Genomic DNA, 13,242 nt, shown 5'->3' with positions numbered 1-13,242 from the left:
CCCTATCCAACCCCCTGATCATTTTGTATGCCTCTATTAAGTCTCCTCTTAACCTTCTTCTCTCCAACGAAAACAACCTCAAGTCCGTCAGCCTTTCCTCATAAGATTTTCCCTCCATACCAGGCAACATCCTAGTAAATCTCCTCTGCACCCGCTCCAAAGCCTCCACGTCCTTCCTATAATGCGGTGACCAGAACTGTACGCAATACTCCAAATGCGGCCGGACCAGAGTTCTGTACAGCTGCAACATGACCTCCCGACTCCGGAACTCAATCCCTCTACCAATAAAGGCCAACACTCCATAGGCCTTCTTCACAACCCTATCAACCTGGGTGGCAACTTTCAGGGATCTATGTACATGGACACCTAGATCCCTCTGCTCAGCCACACTTTCAAGAACTTTACCATTAGCCAAATATTCCGCATTCCTGTTATTCCTTCCAAAGTGAATCACCTCACACTTCTCTACATTAAACTCCATTTGCCACCTCTCAGCCCAGCTCCGCAGCTTATCTATATCCCTCTGTAACCTGCTACATCCTTCCACACTATCGACAACACCACCGACTTTAGTATCGTCTGCAAATTTACTCACCCACCCTTCTGCGCCTTCCTCTAGGTCATTGATAAAAATGACAAACAGCAACGGCCCCAGAACAGATCCTTGTGGTACTCCACTTGTGACTGTACTCCATTCTGAACATTTCCCATCAACCACCACCCTCTGTCTTCTTTCAGCTAGCCAATTTCTGATCCACATCTCTAAATCACCCTCAATCCCCAGCCTCCGTATTTTTTGCAATAGCCTACCGTGGGGAACCTTATCAAACGCTTTGCTGAAATCCATATACACCACATCAACTGCTCTACCCTCGTCTACCTGTTCAGTCACCTTCTCAAAGAACTCAATAAGGTTTGTGAGGCATGACCTACCCTTCACAAAGTCATGCTGACTATCCCTGATCATATTATTCCTATCTAGATGATTATAAATCTTGTCCCTTATAATCCCCTCCAAGACTTTACCCACTACAGATGTGAGGCTCACCGGTCTATAGTTGCCGGGGTTGTCTCTGCTCCCCTTTTTGAACAAAGGGACCACATTTGCTGTCCTCCAGTCCTCTGGCACTATTCCTGTAGCCAATGATGACATAAAAATCAAAGCCAAAGGTCCAGCAATCTCTTCCCTGGCCTCCCATAGAATCCTAGGATAAATCCCATCAGGTCCCGGGGACTTATCTATTTTCAGCCTGTCCAGAATTGCCAACACCTCTTCCCTACGTACCTCAATGCCATCTATTCTATTAGCCTGGGGCTCAGCATTCTCCTCCACAACATTATCTTTTTCCTGAGTGAATACTGACGAAAAATATTCATTTAGTATCTCGCCTATCTCTTCAGACTCCACACACAATTTCCCATCCCTGTCCTTGACTGGTCCTACTCTTTCCCTAGTCATTTGCTTATTCCTGACATACCTATAGAAAGCTTTTGGGTTTTCCTTGATCCTTCCTGCCAAATACTTCTCATGTCCCCTCCTTGCTCGTCTTAGCTCTCTCTTTAGATCCTTCCTCGCTACCTTGTAACTATCCATCGCCCCAACCGAAACTTCACACTTCATCTTCACATAGGCCTTCTTCTTCCTCTTAACAAGAGATTCCACTTCCTTGGTAAACCACGGTTCCCTCGCTCGACGCCTTCCTCCCTGTCTGACCGGTACATACTTATCAAGAACACGCAGTAGCTGATCCTTGAACAAGCCCCACTTATCCAGTGTGCCCAACACTTGCAGCCTACTTCTCCACCTTATCCCCCCCAAGTCACGTCTAATGGCATCATAATTGCCCTTCCCCCAGCTATAACTCTTGCCCTGCGGTGTATACTTATCCCTTTCCATCATTAACGTAAACGTCACCGAATTGTGGTCACTGTCCCCAAAGTGCTCTCCTACCTCCAAATCCAACACCTGGCCTGGTTCATTACCCAAAACCAAATCCAACGTGGCCTCGCCTCTTGTTGGCCTGTCAACATATTGTTTCAGGAAACCCTCCTGCACACACTGTACAAAAAACGACCCATCTATTGTACTCGAACTATATATTTTCCAGTCAATATTTGGAAAGTTAAAGTCTCCCATAATAACTACCCTGTTACTTTCGCTCATATCCAGAATCATCTTCGCCATCCTTTCCTCTACATCCCTAGAACTATTAGGAGGCCTATAAAAAAACTCCCAACAGGGTGACCTCTCCTTTCCTGTTTCTAACTTCAGCCAATACTACCTCGGAAGAAGAGTCCCCATCTAGCATCCTCTCCGCCACCGTAATACTGCTCTTGACTAGCAGCGCCACACCTCCCCCTCTTTTGCCTCCTTCTCTGAGCTTACTAAAACACCTAAACCCCGGAACCTGCAACATCCATTCCTGTCCTTGCTCTATCCATGTCTCCGAAATGGCCACAACATCGAAGTCCCAGGTACCAACCCACGCTGCCAGTTCCCCTACCTTGTTTCGTATACTCCTGGCATTGAAGTAGACACACTTCAAACCACCTACCTGAACGCTGGCCCCCTCCTGCGACGTCAAATCTGTGCTCCTGACCTCTATACTCTCATTCTCCCTTACCCTAAAACTACAATCCAGGTTCCCATGCCCCTGCTGCATTAGTTTAAACCCCCCCAAAGAGCACTAACAAATCTCCCCCCCAGGATATTTGTGCCCCTCAGGTTCAGATGTAGACCATCCTGTCTGTAGAGGTCCCACCTTCCCCAGAAAGAGCCCCAGTTATCCAAAAATCTGAAACCCTCCCGCCTGCACCATCCCTGTAGCCACGTGTTTAAATGCTCTCTCTCCCTATTCCTCATCTCACTATCACGTGGCACGGGCAACAACCCAGAGATAACAACTCTGTTTGTTCTAGTTCTGAGCTTCCATCCTAGCTCCCTGAAAGCCTGCCTGACATCCTTGTCCCCTTTCCTACCTATGTCGTTGGTGCCAATGTGGACCACGACTTGGGGCTGCTCCCCCTCCCCCCTAAGGACCCGGAAAACACGATCCGAGACATCACGTACCCTTGCACCTGGGAGGCAACATACCAAACGTGAGTCACTCCCGCTCCCACAAAATCTCCTATCTGTGCCCCTGACTATAGAGTCCCCAATTACTAATGCTCTGCTCCTCTCCCCCCTTCCCTTCTGAGCAACAGGGACAGACTCCGTGCCAGAGGCCCGTACCCCATGGCTTACCCTTGGTAAGTCGTCCCCCCTACAAGTATCCAAAGCGGTATACTTGTTTCTCAGGGGAACGACCGCAGGGGATCCCTGCACTGACTGTTTTTTCCCAGTCCCTCTTACAGTTACCCACCTATCTCCAATCTTTGGCGTAACTAATTCCCTGAAGCTGCTATCTACGGCCCCTTCTGCCTCCCGAATGATCCAAAGTTCTTCCATTGTATACAGTGTTCACTGATATCAAACTACTGTACTCACTGTTCAATGATATTCAGCTATTGTACACACTGTTACTGACATCAAACTATTGTACATACTGTTCACTGATACTAAACTATTGTACACTGTTACTGATATCAAACTTGTACACACTGTCACTGACATCAAACTATTGTACACACTGTTCACTGATATCAAACTATTGTACACACTGTTGGCTGACATCAAACTATTGTACACACTGTTTGCTGACATCAAACTATTGTACACACAGTTCACTGATATTAAACCTTTGTACACACTTACTGATTTCAAACTATTGTACACACTGTTACTGATATCAGACTATATGTACAAACTTCACTAATATCAAACTATTGTACACACTTCACTGACATCAAACTATTGTACACATTGTTACTGACATCAAACTATTATACATGCTGTACACTGACATCAAACTATTGTACACATTGTTACTGACATCAAACTATTATACATGCTGTTCACTGACATCAAACTATTGTACGCACTGTTCACTGATATGAAACTTGCACACACTGTTCACTGACATCAAATTATTGTACACACTGCTGACATCAAACTATTGTACACACTGCTGACATCAAACTATTGTACACATGGTTACTGATATCAAACTATTGTACACACTGTTCACTGATATGAAACTATTGTACACACTGTTACTGATAGCAAACTATTGTACACACTGTTCACTGATATGAAACTATTGTGCACACTGTTACTGATAGCAAACTATTGTACACACTGTTCACTGATATGAAACTATTGTACACACTGTTACTGATAGCAAACTATTGTACACACTGTTCACTGATATGAAACTTGCACACACTGTTCGCTGATGTGAAACTTGCACACTGCTCACTGACATCAAACTATTGTACTCACTGATATCAAACTATTGTACACACTGTTCACTGATATGAAACTATTGTACACTGTTCACTGATATCAAACTAGTGTACACACTGTTCACAGACATCAAACTATTGTACACACTGATATCAAACTATTGTATTCACTGTTACTGATATCAAACTATTGTACTCACTGACACTAATAGCAAATATTGTACACACTGTTACTGACATCAAATTATTGCACACACTTCACTGACATCAAATTATTGCACACACTGTTCACTGTCATCAAACTATTGTGCACACTGCTACTGATTTCAAACTATTGTACACATAGTTCACTGACATCAAACTATTGTACACACTGTTCACTGATATGAAACTTGCACACTGTTCGCTGATGTGAAACTTGCACACTGCTCACTGACATCAAACTATTGTACTCACTGATATCAAACTATTGTACACACTGTTCACTGATATGAAACTATTGTACACACTGTTCACTGATATGAAACTATTGTACACACTGTTACTGATAGCAAACTATTGTACACACTGTTCACTGATATGAAACTATTGTACACACTGTTACTGATAGCAAACTATTGTACACACTTCACTGACATCAAACTATTGTACACACTGCTACTGACATCAAACTATTGTACACACTGCTACTGACATCAAACTATTGTACACAGTTCACTGACATCAAACTGTTGTACACTGTTCACTGACATCAAACTATTATACACACTGTTCACAGACATCAAACTATTGTACACACTGATATCAAACTATTGTATTCACTGTTACTGATATCAAACTATTGGACTCACTGATACTAATAGCAAATATTGTACACAGCGTTACTGACATCAAATTATTGCACATACTTCACTGACATCAAATTATTGCACACACTGTTCACTGTCATCAAACTATTGTGCACACTGCTACTGATTTCAAACGATTGTACACATAGTTCACTGACATCAAACTATTGTACACACTGTTCACTGACATCAAACTATTGTGCACACTGCTATTGATTTCAAACTATTGTACACATAGTTCACTGATATCAAACTATTGTACACACTTCACTGACATCAAACTATTGTACACACTTCACTGGCATCAAACTATTGTACACACTGTTCACTGACATCAAACTATTGTACACACTTCACTGACATCACACTATTGTACACACTGCTACTGATTTAAAACTATTGTACACACTGTTCACTGATATCAAACTATTGTACACACTGTTCACTGATATCAAGCTATTGTACACACTATTCACTGATGTTAAACCATTATACACTCTGTTCACTGATATCAAACTATTGCACACACTGTTCACTGACATCAAACTATTGTACACACTTAACTATGGGTCAAATGTTGGAAAATGGAATTAGAACACGTAGGTGGTTGCTTTTGACTGGCACAGATACGGTGGGCCGAAAGACTTTTGCTGTGGACTTTTATGGCTCCAGATATCACCTGTAACACCACAAACTCTGACCTAATGAACCTTTTATGTGGCAACTTATCAAATGTCTGCTGGAAATGCAAATAAACTTGATCTACCAGTACACTTTTTGAAACGCTGATTGTTACATCCTGTAAGAACTCTAATACGATTTCCCTTTCACAAAATCATGTTGATAGAACATAGAACATTACAGCACAGAACAGGCCCTTCGGCCCTCGATGTTGTGCCGAGCATTGTCCGAAACCAAGATCAAGCTATCCCACTCCCTGTCATTCTGGTATGCTCCATGTGCCGATCCAATAACAGCTTGAAAGTTCCTAAAGTGTCCGACTCCACTATCACAGCAGGCAGTCCATTCCACACCCTAACCACTTTCTGAGTAAAGAACATACATCGGACATCCCTCCTATCTCCCACCCTGAATCTTATAGTTATGCCCCTTGTAACAGCTACATACACCCGAGGAAATAGTCTCTGACCGCCCACTTTATCTATCCCCCTCATCATCTTATAAACCTCTATTAAGTCGCCTCTCATCCTCCTCCGCTCCAAAGAGAAAAGCCCGAGCTCCCTCAACCTTTCCTCATAAGACCTATCCTGCAAACCAGGCAGCATCCTGGTAAATCGCCTTTGCACCCTTTCAAATGCTTCCACATCCTTCCTATAATGAGGTGACCAGAACTGCACACAATACTCCAAATGTGGTCTCACCAGGGTCATGTATAGTTGCAGCATAAACCCGCGGCTCTTAAACGCAAGTCCCCTGTTAATAAACGCTAACACACTATAAGCCTTCTTCACGGCTCTATCCACTTGAGTGGCAACCTTCAGAGATCTGTGGACATGAACCCCAAGATCTCTCTGTTCCTCCACATTCCTCAGAACCCTGCCGTTGACCCTGTAATCCGCATTCAAATGTTTTCTACCAAAATGAATCACCTCGCACTTATCAGGGTTAAACTCCATCTGCCATTTTTCGGCCCAGCTCTGCATCCTATCAATGTCTCTTTGCAGCCTACAACAGCCACTACTCCACTAATCTTGGTGAAATCAGCAAATGTACTGACCCACCCTTCAGCCCCCTCCTTCAAGTCATTGATAAAAATCACAAATAGCAGAGGACCCAGCACTGATCCCTGTGGTACACCGCTGGTAACTGGTCTCCAGTCTGAAAATGTTCCATCCACCACCACCCTCTGTCTTCTATGTGATAGCCAGTTACTTATCCAATTGGCCAAATTTCCCTCGATCCCACACCTCCTTACTTCTTCATGAGCCGACCATGGGGAACCTTATCAAACTCCTTATTAAAATCCATGTATACAACATCAACTGCTCTACCTTCATCTACACACTTCGTTACCTCCTCAAAGAATTCAATCAAATTTGTGAGGCAAGACCTACCCTTCACAAATCCATGTTGACTATCCCGGATTAAGCTGCATCTTTCCAAATGGTCATAAATCCTATCCTTCAGGACCTTTTCCATTATCTTACCGACCACCGAAGTAAGACTAACTGGCCTATTCCCTTTCTTAAACAGAGGAACAACATTCGCCACTCTCCAGTCCTCTGGCACTATTCTCGTGGACAGCGAGGGCCCAAAGATCAAAGCCAAAGGCTCTGCAATCTCATCCCTTGCCTCCCAAAGAATCCTTGGGTATATCCCATCTGGCCCAGGGGACTTGTCGACCCTCAGGTTTTTCAAAATTGTTAATACATCCTTCCTCAGAACATCTACTTCCTCCAGCCTACCCGCCTGAATCACACTCTCATCCTCAAAAACATGGCCCCTCTCCTTTGTGAACACTGAAGAAAAGTATTAATTCAATGCCTCTCCTATTTCTTCTGACTCCATGCACAAGTTCCCACTACTGTCCTTGACCGGCCCTACCCTCACCCTGGTCATTCTTTTATTTCTCACATAAGGGTAAAAAGCCTTGGGGTTTTCCTTGATCCGACCCGCCAAGGACTTCTCATGCCGCCTCCTAGCTCTCCTAAGCCCTTTTTTCAGCTCATTCCTTGCTACCTTGTAACCCTCAAGCGACCCTACTGAACCTTGTTTTCTCATCCTTACATACTCTTCCTTTTTCCTCTTGACAAGACATTCAACCTCTTTTGTGAACCATGGTTCCCTCACACGGCCATTTCCTCCCTGCCTGACAGGGACATGCCTATCAAGGACACGCAGTATTTGTTCCTGAACAAGCTCCACTTTTTATTTGTGCCTTTCACTGAAAGTTTCTGTTCCCATCTTATGCTCCCTAATTCTTGCCTAATCGCATCATAATTACCCCTCCCCCAATTATAAACCTTGCCCTGCCGTATGGCCCTATCCCTCTCCATTGCAATAGTGAAAGACACCGAATTGTGGTCACTGTCTCCAAAGTGCTCTCCCACAAACAAATCTAACACTTGGCCCGGTTCATTACCCAGTATCAAATCCAATGTGGCCCCCCCTCTTGTCGGCCTGTCCGCATATTGTGTCAGGAAACCCTCCTGTACAAAAACTGCCCCATCCGAACTGTTCGACCTACAGAGGTTCCAATCAATATTTGAAAGTTAAAGTCACCCATGACAACTACCCTGAGAGCTCCACACCTATCCATAATCTGTTTTGCAATTTCTTCCTCCACATCTCTATTACTATTTGGGGGCCCAGAGAAAACTCCTAACAATGTGACCGCTCCTTTCCTATTTCTAACTTCGGCCCATATTACCCCAGTAGGCAGATCCCCTTCAAACTGCCTTTCTGCAGCCGTTAAACTAGCCTTTTTTTTTTACAAATAATTTTTATTAAGGTTTTCATAAAATATCAGTAACAAAATGAAAAAGGAACCCAACAGGGTTAAGTACAAAACACAGTCTAGAAAAGCAACCCTCCATACCCCCCTCCCCCCTGTACATAAATAATAAATTAACATTGACACCCCAACTTAACACAACAGGTATATACACCCTCTCAGACCCTCCAGTGTAAATAACAAAAACAAATATAAAAATAAAGTAAAGTATGCTCCCCCCCACCGCCCCCCCCCCCCCCCCTCCCCCGCCCGAGTTGCTGCTGCCAATGACCAATTTCTATTGTTCTGCCAGGAACTCTAAGAACGGTTGCCACCGCCTAAAGAACCCTTGTACTGACCCTCTCAAGGCGAATTTCACCCTCTCCAACTTAATAAACCCCGCCATGTTGTTGATCCAGGATTCCACGCTTGGGGGCCTCGCATCCTTCCACTGAAGGAGAATCCTTCGCTGGGCTACCAGGGACGCAAAGGCCAGAATACCGGCCTCTTTCGCCTCCTGCACTCCCGGCTCCTTTGCGACCCCAAATATTGCAAGCCCCCAGCCTGGTTTGACCCTGGATCCTACCACCCTCGACACCGTCCTCGCTACACCCTTCCAAAATTCCTCCAGCGCTGGGCACGCCCAGAACATATGGGTGTGATTTGCTGGGCTCTCTGAGCACCTAACACACCTGTCCTCACCCCCAAAAAACCGGCTCATCCTTGTCCCGGTCATGTGTGCCCTGTGCAGCACCTTAAACTGTATGAAGCTGAGCCTCACGCACGAAGATGAAGAGTTCACCCTCCCTAGGGCATCTGCCCACGTCCCCTCCTCGATCTCCTCTCCCAACTCCTCCTCCCACTTACCTTTCAACTCCATCACCGAGGCCTCCTCCTCCTCCTGCATCACCTGGTAAGTTTCCGAGATCTTCCCCACTCCAACCCCCCCCCCCCCCCCCACCCCCCTCCCGAGAGCACCCTGTCCTGTACTGTGTGTGGCAGCAGCCGCGGGAATTCCACCACCTGCCGCCTGGCAAACGCCCTTACCTGTAAGTACCTGAAGGTGTTCCCCGGGGGGAGCCCGTACTTCTCCTCCAGCACACCCAGGCTCGCGAACTTCTCGTCCACAAACAGGTCCCCCAACCTTCGTATCCCATTATGCTCCTGTTGACCCGCCTAAAAAAGGCCTTCGGGACAAACACGGGAAGACATTGGAACAGGAACAAAAACCTTGGGAGCACCGTCATTTTGACTGACTGCACCCTACCCGCCAAGGATAGCGGCAACGCGTCCCACCTCTTGAACTCCTCCTCCATTTGCTCCACCAGCCTTGCGAAATTAAGCCTATGCAGGGCCCCCCAGCTCCAGGCCACCTGGACCCCCAAATACCTGAAGCTCCTCTCCACCCTTTTTAATGGGAGCTCGCCGATCCCCCTCTCCTGGTCCCCTGGGTGAACCACGAACAGCTCGCTCGTCCCCATGTTGAGCTTGTACCCCGAGAAATCCCCGAATTCCCTAAGGATCCTCATTACCACCGGCATTCCCACCACCAGGTCCGCCACATATAGCAGCAAGTCGTCCGCATAAAGCGACACCCTATGCTCCTCCCCACCCTGCACCAACCCCCTCCAGTTCCTCAACTCCCTCAGTGCCATAGCCAGGGGTTCAATCGCCAGTGCGAAGAGCAGGGGGGACATAGCACAATTGCTTCACAGCTCCAGGGTCCCAGGTTCGATTCCCGGCTTGGGTCACTGTCTGTACGGAGTCTGCACATTCTCCCCGTGTTTGCGTGGGTTTCCTCCGGGTGCTCCGGTTTCCTCCCACAGTCCAAAGATGTGCAGGTTAGGTGGATTGGCCATGCTAAATTGCCCTTAGTGTCCAAAATTGCCCTTAGTGTTAGATGGGGTTACTGGGTTCTGGGGATAGGGTGGAGGTGTGGACCTTGGGTAGCGTGCTCTTTCCAAGAGCCGGTGCAGACCCGATGGGCCGAATGGCCTCCTTCTGCACTGTAAATTCTATGATCTATGTTGACAGGGGACACCCCTGCCTCGTCCCTCGGTGCAACCGAAAGTACTTGGACCTCCTCCTGTTTGTGGCCATACTTGCCATCGGGACCTCATACAACAGCCTAACCCACCTGATAAACCCCTCCACAAACCCAAACCTCTTCAGCACCTCCCACAGGTACCCCACTCTACCCTATCAAAGGCTTTCTCAGTGTCCATCTCCACCACTATCTCCGCCTCCCTCTCCCTCGGCAGCATCATGATAACGTTCAAAAGCCTCCGCACATTCGCGTTCAACTGCCTCCCCTTCACGAACCCCGTCTGGTCTTCGTGGATGATCTGCGGCACACAATCCTCAATCCTCGTGGCAAAGACCTTCGCCAGCACCTTGGCATCTATGTTTAGCAACAAAATCGGCCTGTAAGACCCACACTGCAAGGGATCCTTATCCCGCTTCAGGATCAAGGAGATCAGTGCCCAGGACATCGTCGGGGGCAAACCCCCCACCTCCCTTGCCTCATTGAAGATCCTAACTAGCAACGGGCCCAACAGGTCCATATATTTTTTACCGTCCGGACCCGGTGCCTTCCCCGCCTGCATGCTTCCTATCCCTTTGGTCAGCTCCTCCAGCCCAATTGGGGCCCCCAATCCCGCCACCAGTCCCTCCGCCACCTTCGGAAACTACAATTGGTCCAGGAAGTGGCCCATCCCTCCCTCCTCCAGTGGGGGCTCGGACCGGCACAATTCCTCATAGAAGTCCCTGAAGACCCCATTGATGCCATCCCCACTCCGCACCACACTCCCTCCCCTGTCCTTAACTCCCCCGATCACCCTAGCTGTGGCCCGCTTCTGAAGCTGATGTGCCAGCAACCGGCTTGCCTTTTCCCCATACTCGTAAATCACCCCCTGGGCCTTCCTCCACTGCACCTCCGCCTTCCTGGTGGTCACCAGGTCGAATTTGGCCTGGAGGCTGCGCCTCTTCCTCAACAATCCTTCCTCGGGCACCTCCGCATATCTCCTGTCTACCCTCACCATCTCCCCCACCAGCCTCTCCCTCTCCCCCCGCTTCCTCATCTCCTTGTGGGCCCTAATGGAGATCAGCTCTCCCCTAACCACCGCCTTCAGCGCCTCCCATACCATCCCCACTCGGACCTCCCCGTTATCGTTGGCCTCCAGGTACCTCTCTATACTTCCTCGGACCCGCTCGCTCACCTCCTCGTCCGCCAACAGCCCCAGCTCCAAGCGCCACAATGGGCGCTGGTCCCTCTCCTCCCCCAGCTCTAAGTCCACCCAATGCAGGGCGTGGTCCAAAATGGCTATCGCCGAGTACTCGGTATCCTCTACTCTCGCTATCAGCGCCCTGCTCAAAATAAAAAAGTCGATTCGGGAATAAGCCTTATGGACATGTGAGATGAATGAAAATTCCCTAGCCCCGCCTTGCAAATCTCCAAGGGTCCACCCCTCCCATCTGGTCCATAAACCCCCTCAGCACTCTAGCCACCGCCGGCTTCCTACCCGTCCGAGATCTGGAGCGATCCAGTGCCGGATCCAGCACCGTGTGAAAATCTCCCCCCCATTATCAGGCCCCCCACTTCCAAGTCTGGAATCCGACCCAACATGCGCCGTATAAAACCCGCATCGTCCCAGTTCGGAGCATACACATTGACCAGTACCACCCTCTCTCCCTGCAGCTTACCACTTACCATTATGTACCTACCACCATTATCTGCCACAATGCTCGACGCCTCGAATGACACCTTCTTTCCCACCAAGATCGCCACCCCTCGATTTTTGGCATCCAACCCCGAATGAAACACCTGACCTACCCACCCCTTCCTCAGTCTTACCTGGTCTGCCACCTTCAGCTATGTCTCCTGGAGCCCCTTCAGGTGCGCGAACACGCGGGCCCGTTTGACCGGCCCATTCAGTCCCCTTACACTCCAGGTTATCAGCCGGATCAGGGGGCTACCCGCCCCCCTCCCCCGCTGACAAGCTATAACCCCTCCTCGGCCAGCCACGCGCCCGCACCCCACTCCGGGCCCGTTCCCCACGGCGGCAGACCCCCGTCTTGACCCCCCCCACTCGCTCCAGCTCCCCCCCCCCCCCGCAGCAGCAACCCGATTGCCCCCCCCTCCCCCCCCCCCCGGCTAGGACCCATCCTAGCTGTTTTACTCCCCCCATTGCACACCCCCAGGTCAGCTGACTCCTGCTGACCCCGGCCACTCCCGCCTCTCCTTCGACTCCTCCCATTGTGTGACATACCCTCCTCTTCCGTTTTCCCATCCACAGGCTCTTCCCCTCCCCCTCCCATCCTAAGCGCGGGAAACAACCCTCGCTTCCCCGCCCCGGCCCCACACCCTCCAGTCTTCAGCTCAGGAAAAAGCCCTCAATTTCCACCTGCCCGGCCCTGCCACCTCTGACGCAGCTCCTTTTACAGGCCCAATCCCCTCACCTCCGACTCGGGCCTCCCCCTCCCCCGCGGGGCCCCATGTCACCGCCGGCCATCCACCCCTGTTCCCTTTGCTCCAAGAGCCCCCCCCCCCGACCAATCCAACCAAAACAGTGCCCAACCCGCCCTAACCACCCTCAC

At 48.7% G+C, this 13,242-nt stretch overlaps 1 protein-coding gene across 1 annotated transcript in view; it reads right to left on the bottom strand.

Moving 5' to 3' along the window:
* Nucleotides 1-13,242, bottom strand: part of LOC140388180 (dynein axonemal heavy chain 3-like) — a 1,528,048-nt gene that overhangs the window by 735,716 nt on the left and 779,090 nt on the right. The gene's annotated exons all lie outside the window — the stretch shown is intronic.

This window comes from Scyliorhinus torazame, chromosome 13 (genome assembly GCF_047496885.1).
Source record: "Scyliorhinus torazame isolate Kashiwa2021f chromosome 13, sScyTor2.1, whole genome shotgun sequence".
Classification (NCBI taxonomy): domain Eukaryota; kingdom Metazoa; phylum Chordata; class Chondrichthyes; order Carcharhiniformes; family Scyliorhinidae; genus Scyliorhinus; species Scyliorhinus torazame.
The sequence above is the reverse complement of the archived record's forward strand: the minus strand, read 5'-3'. Positions and strand labels throughout refer to the sequence as shown.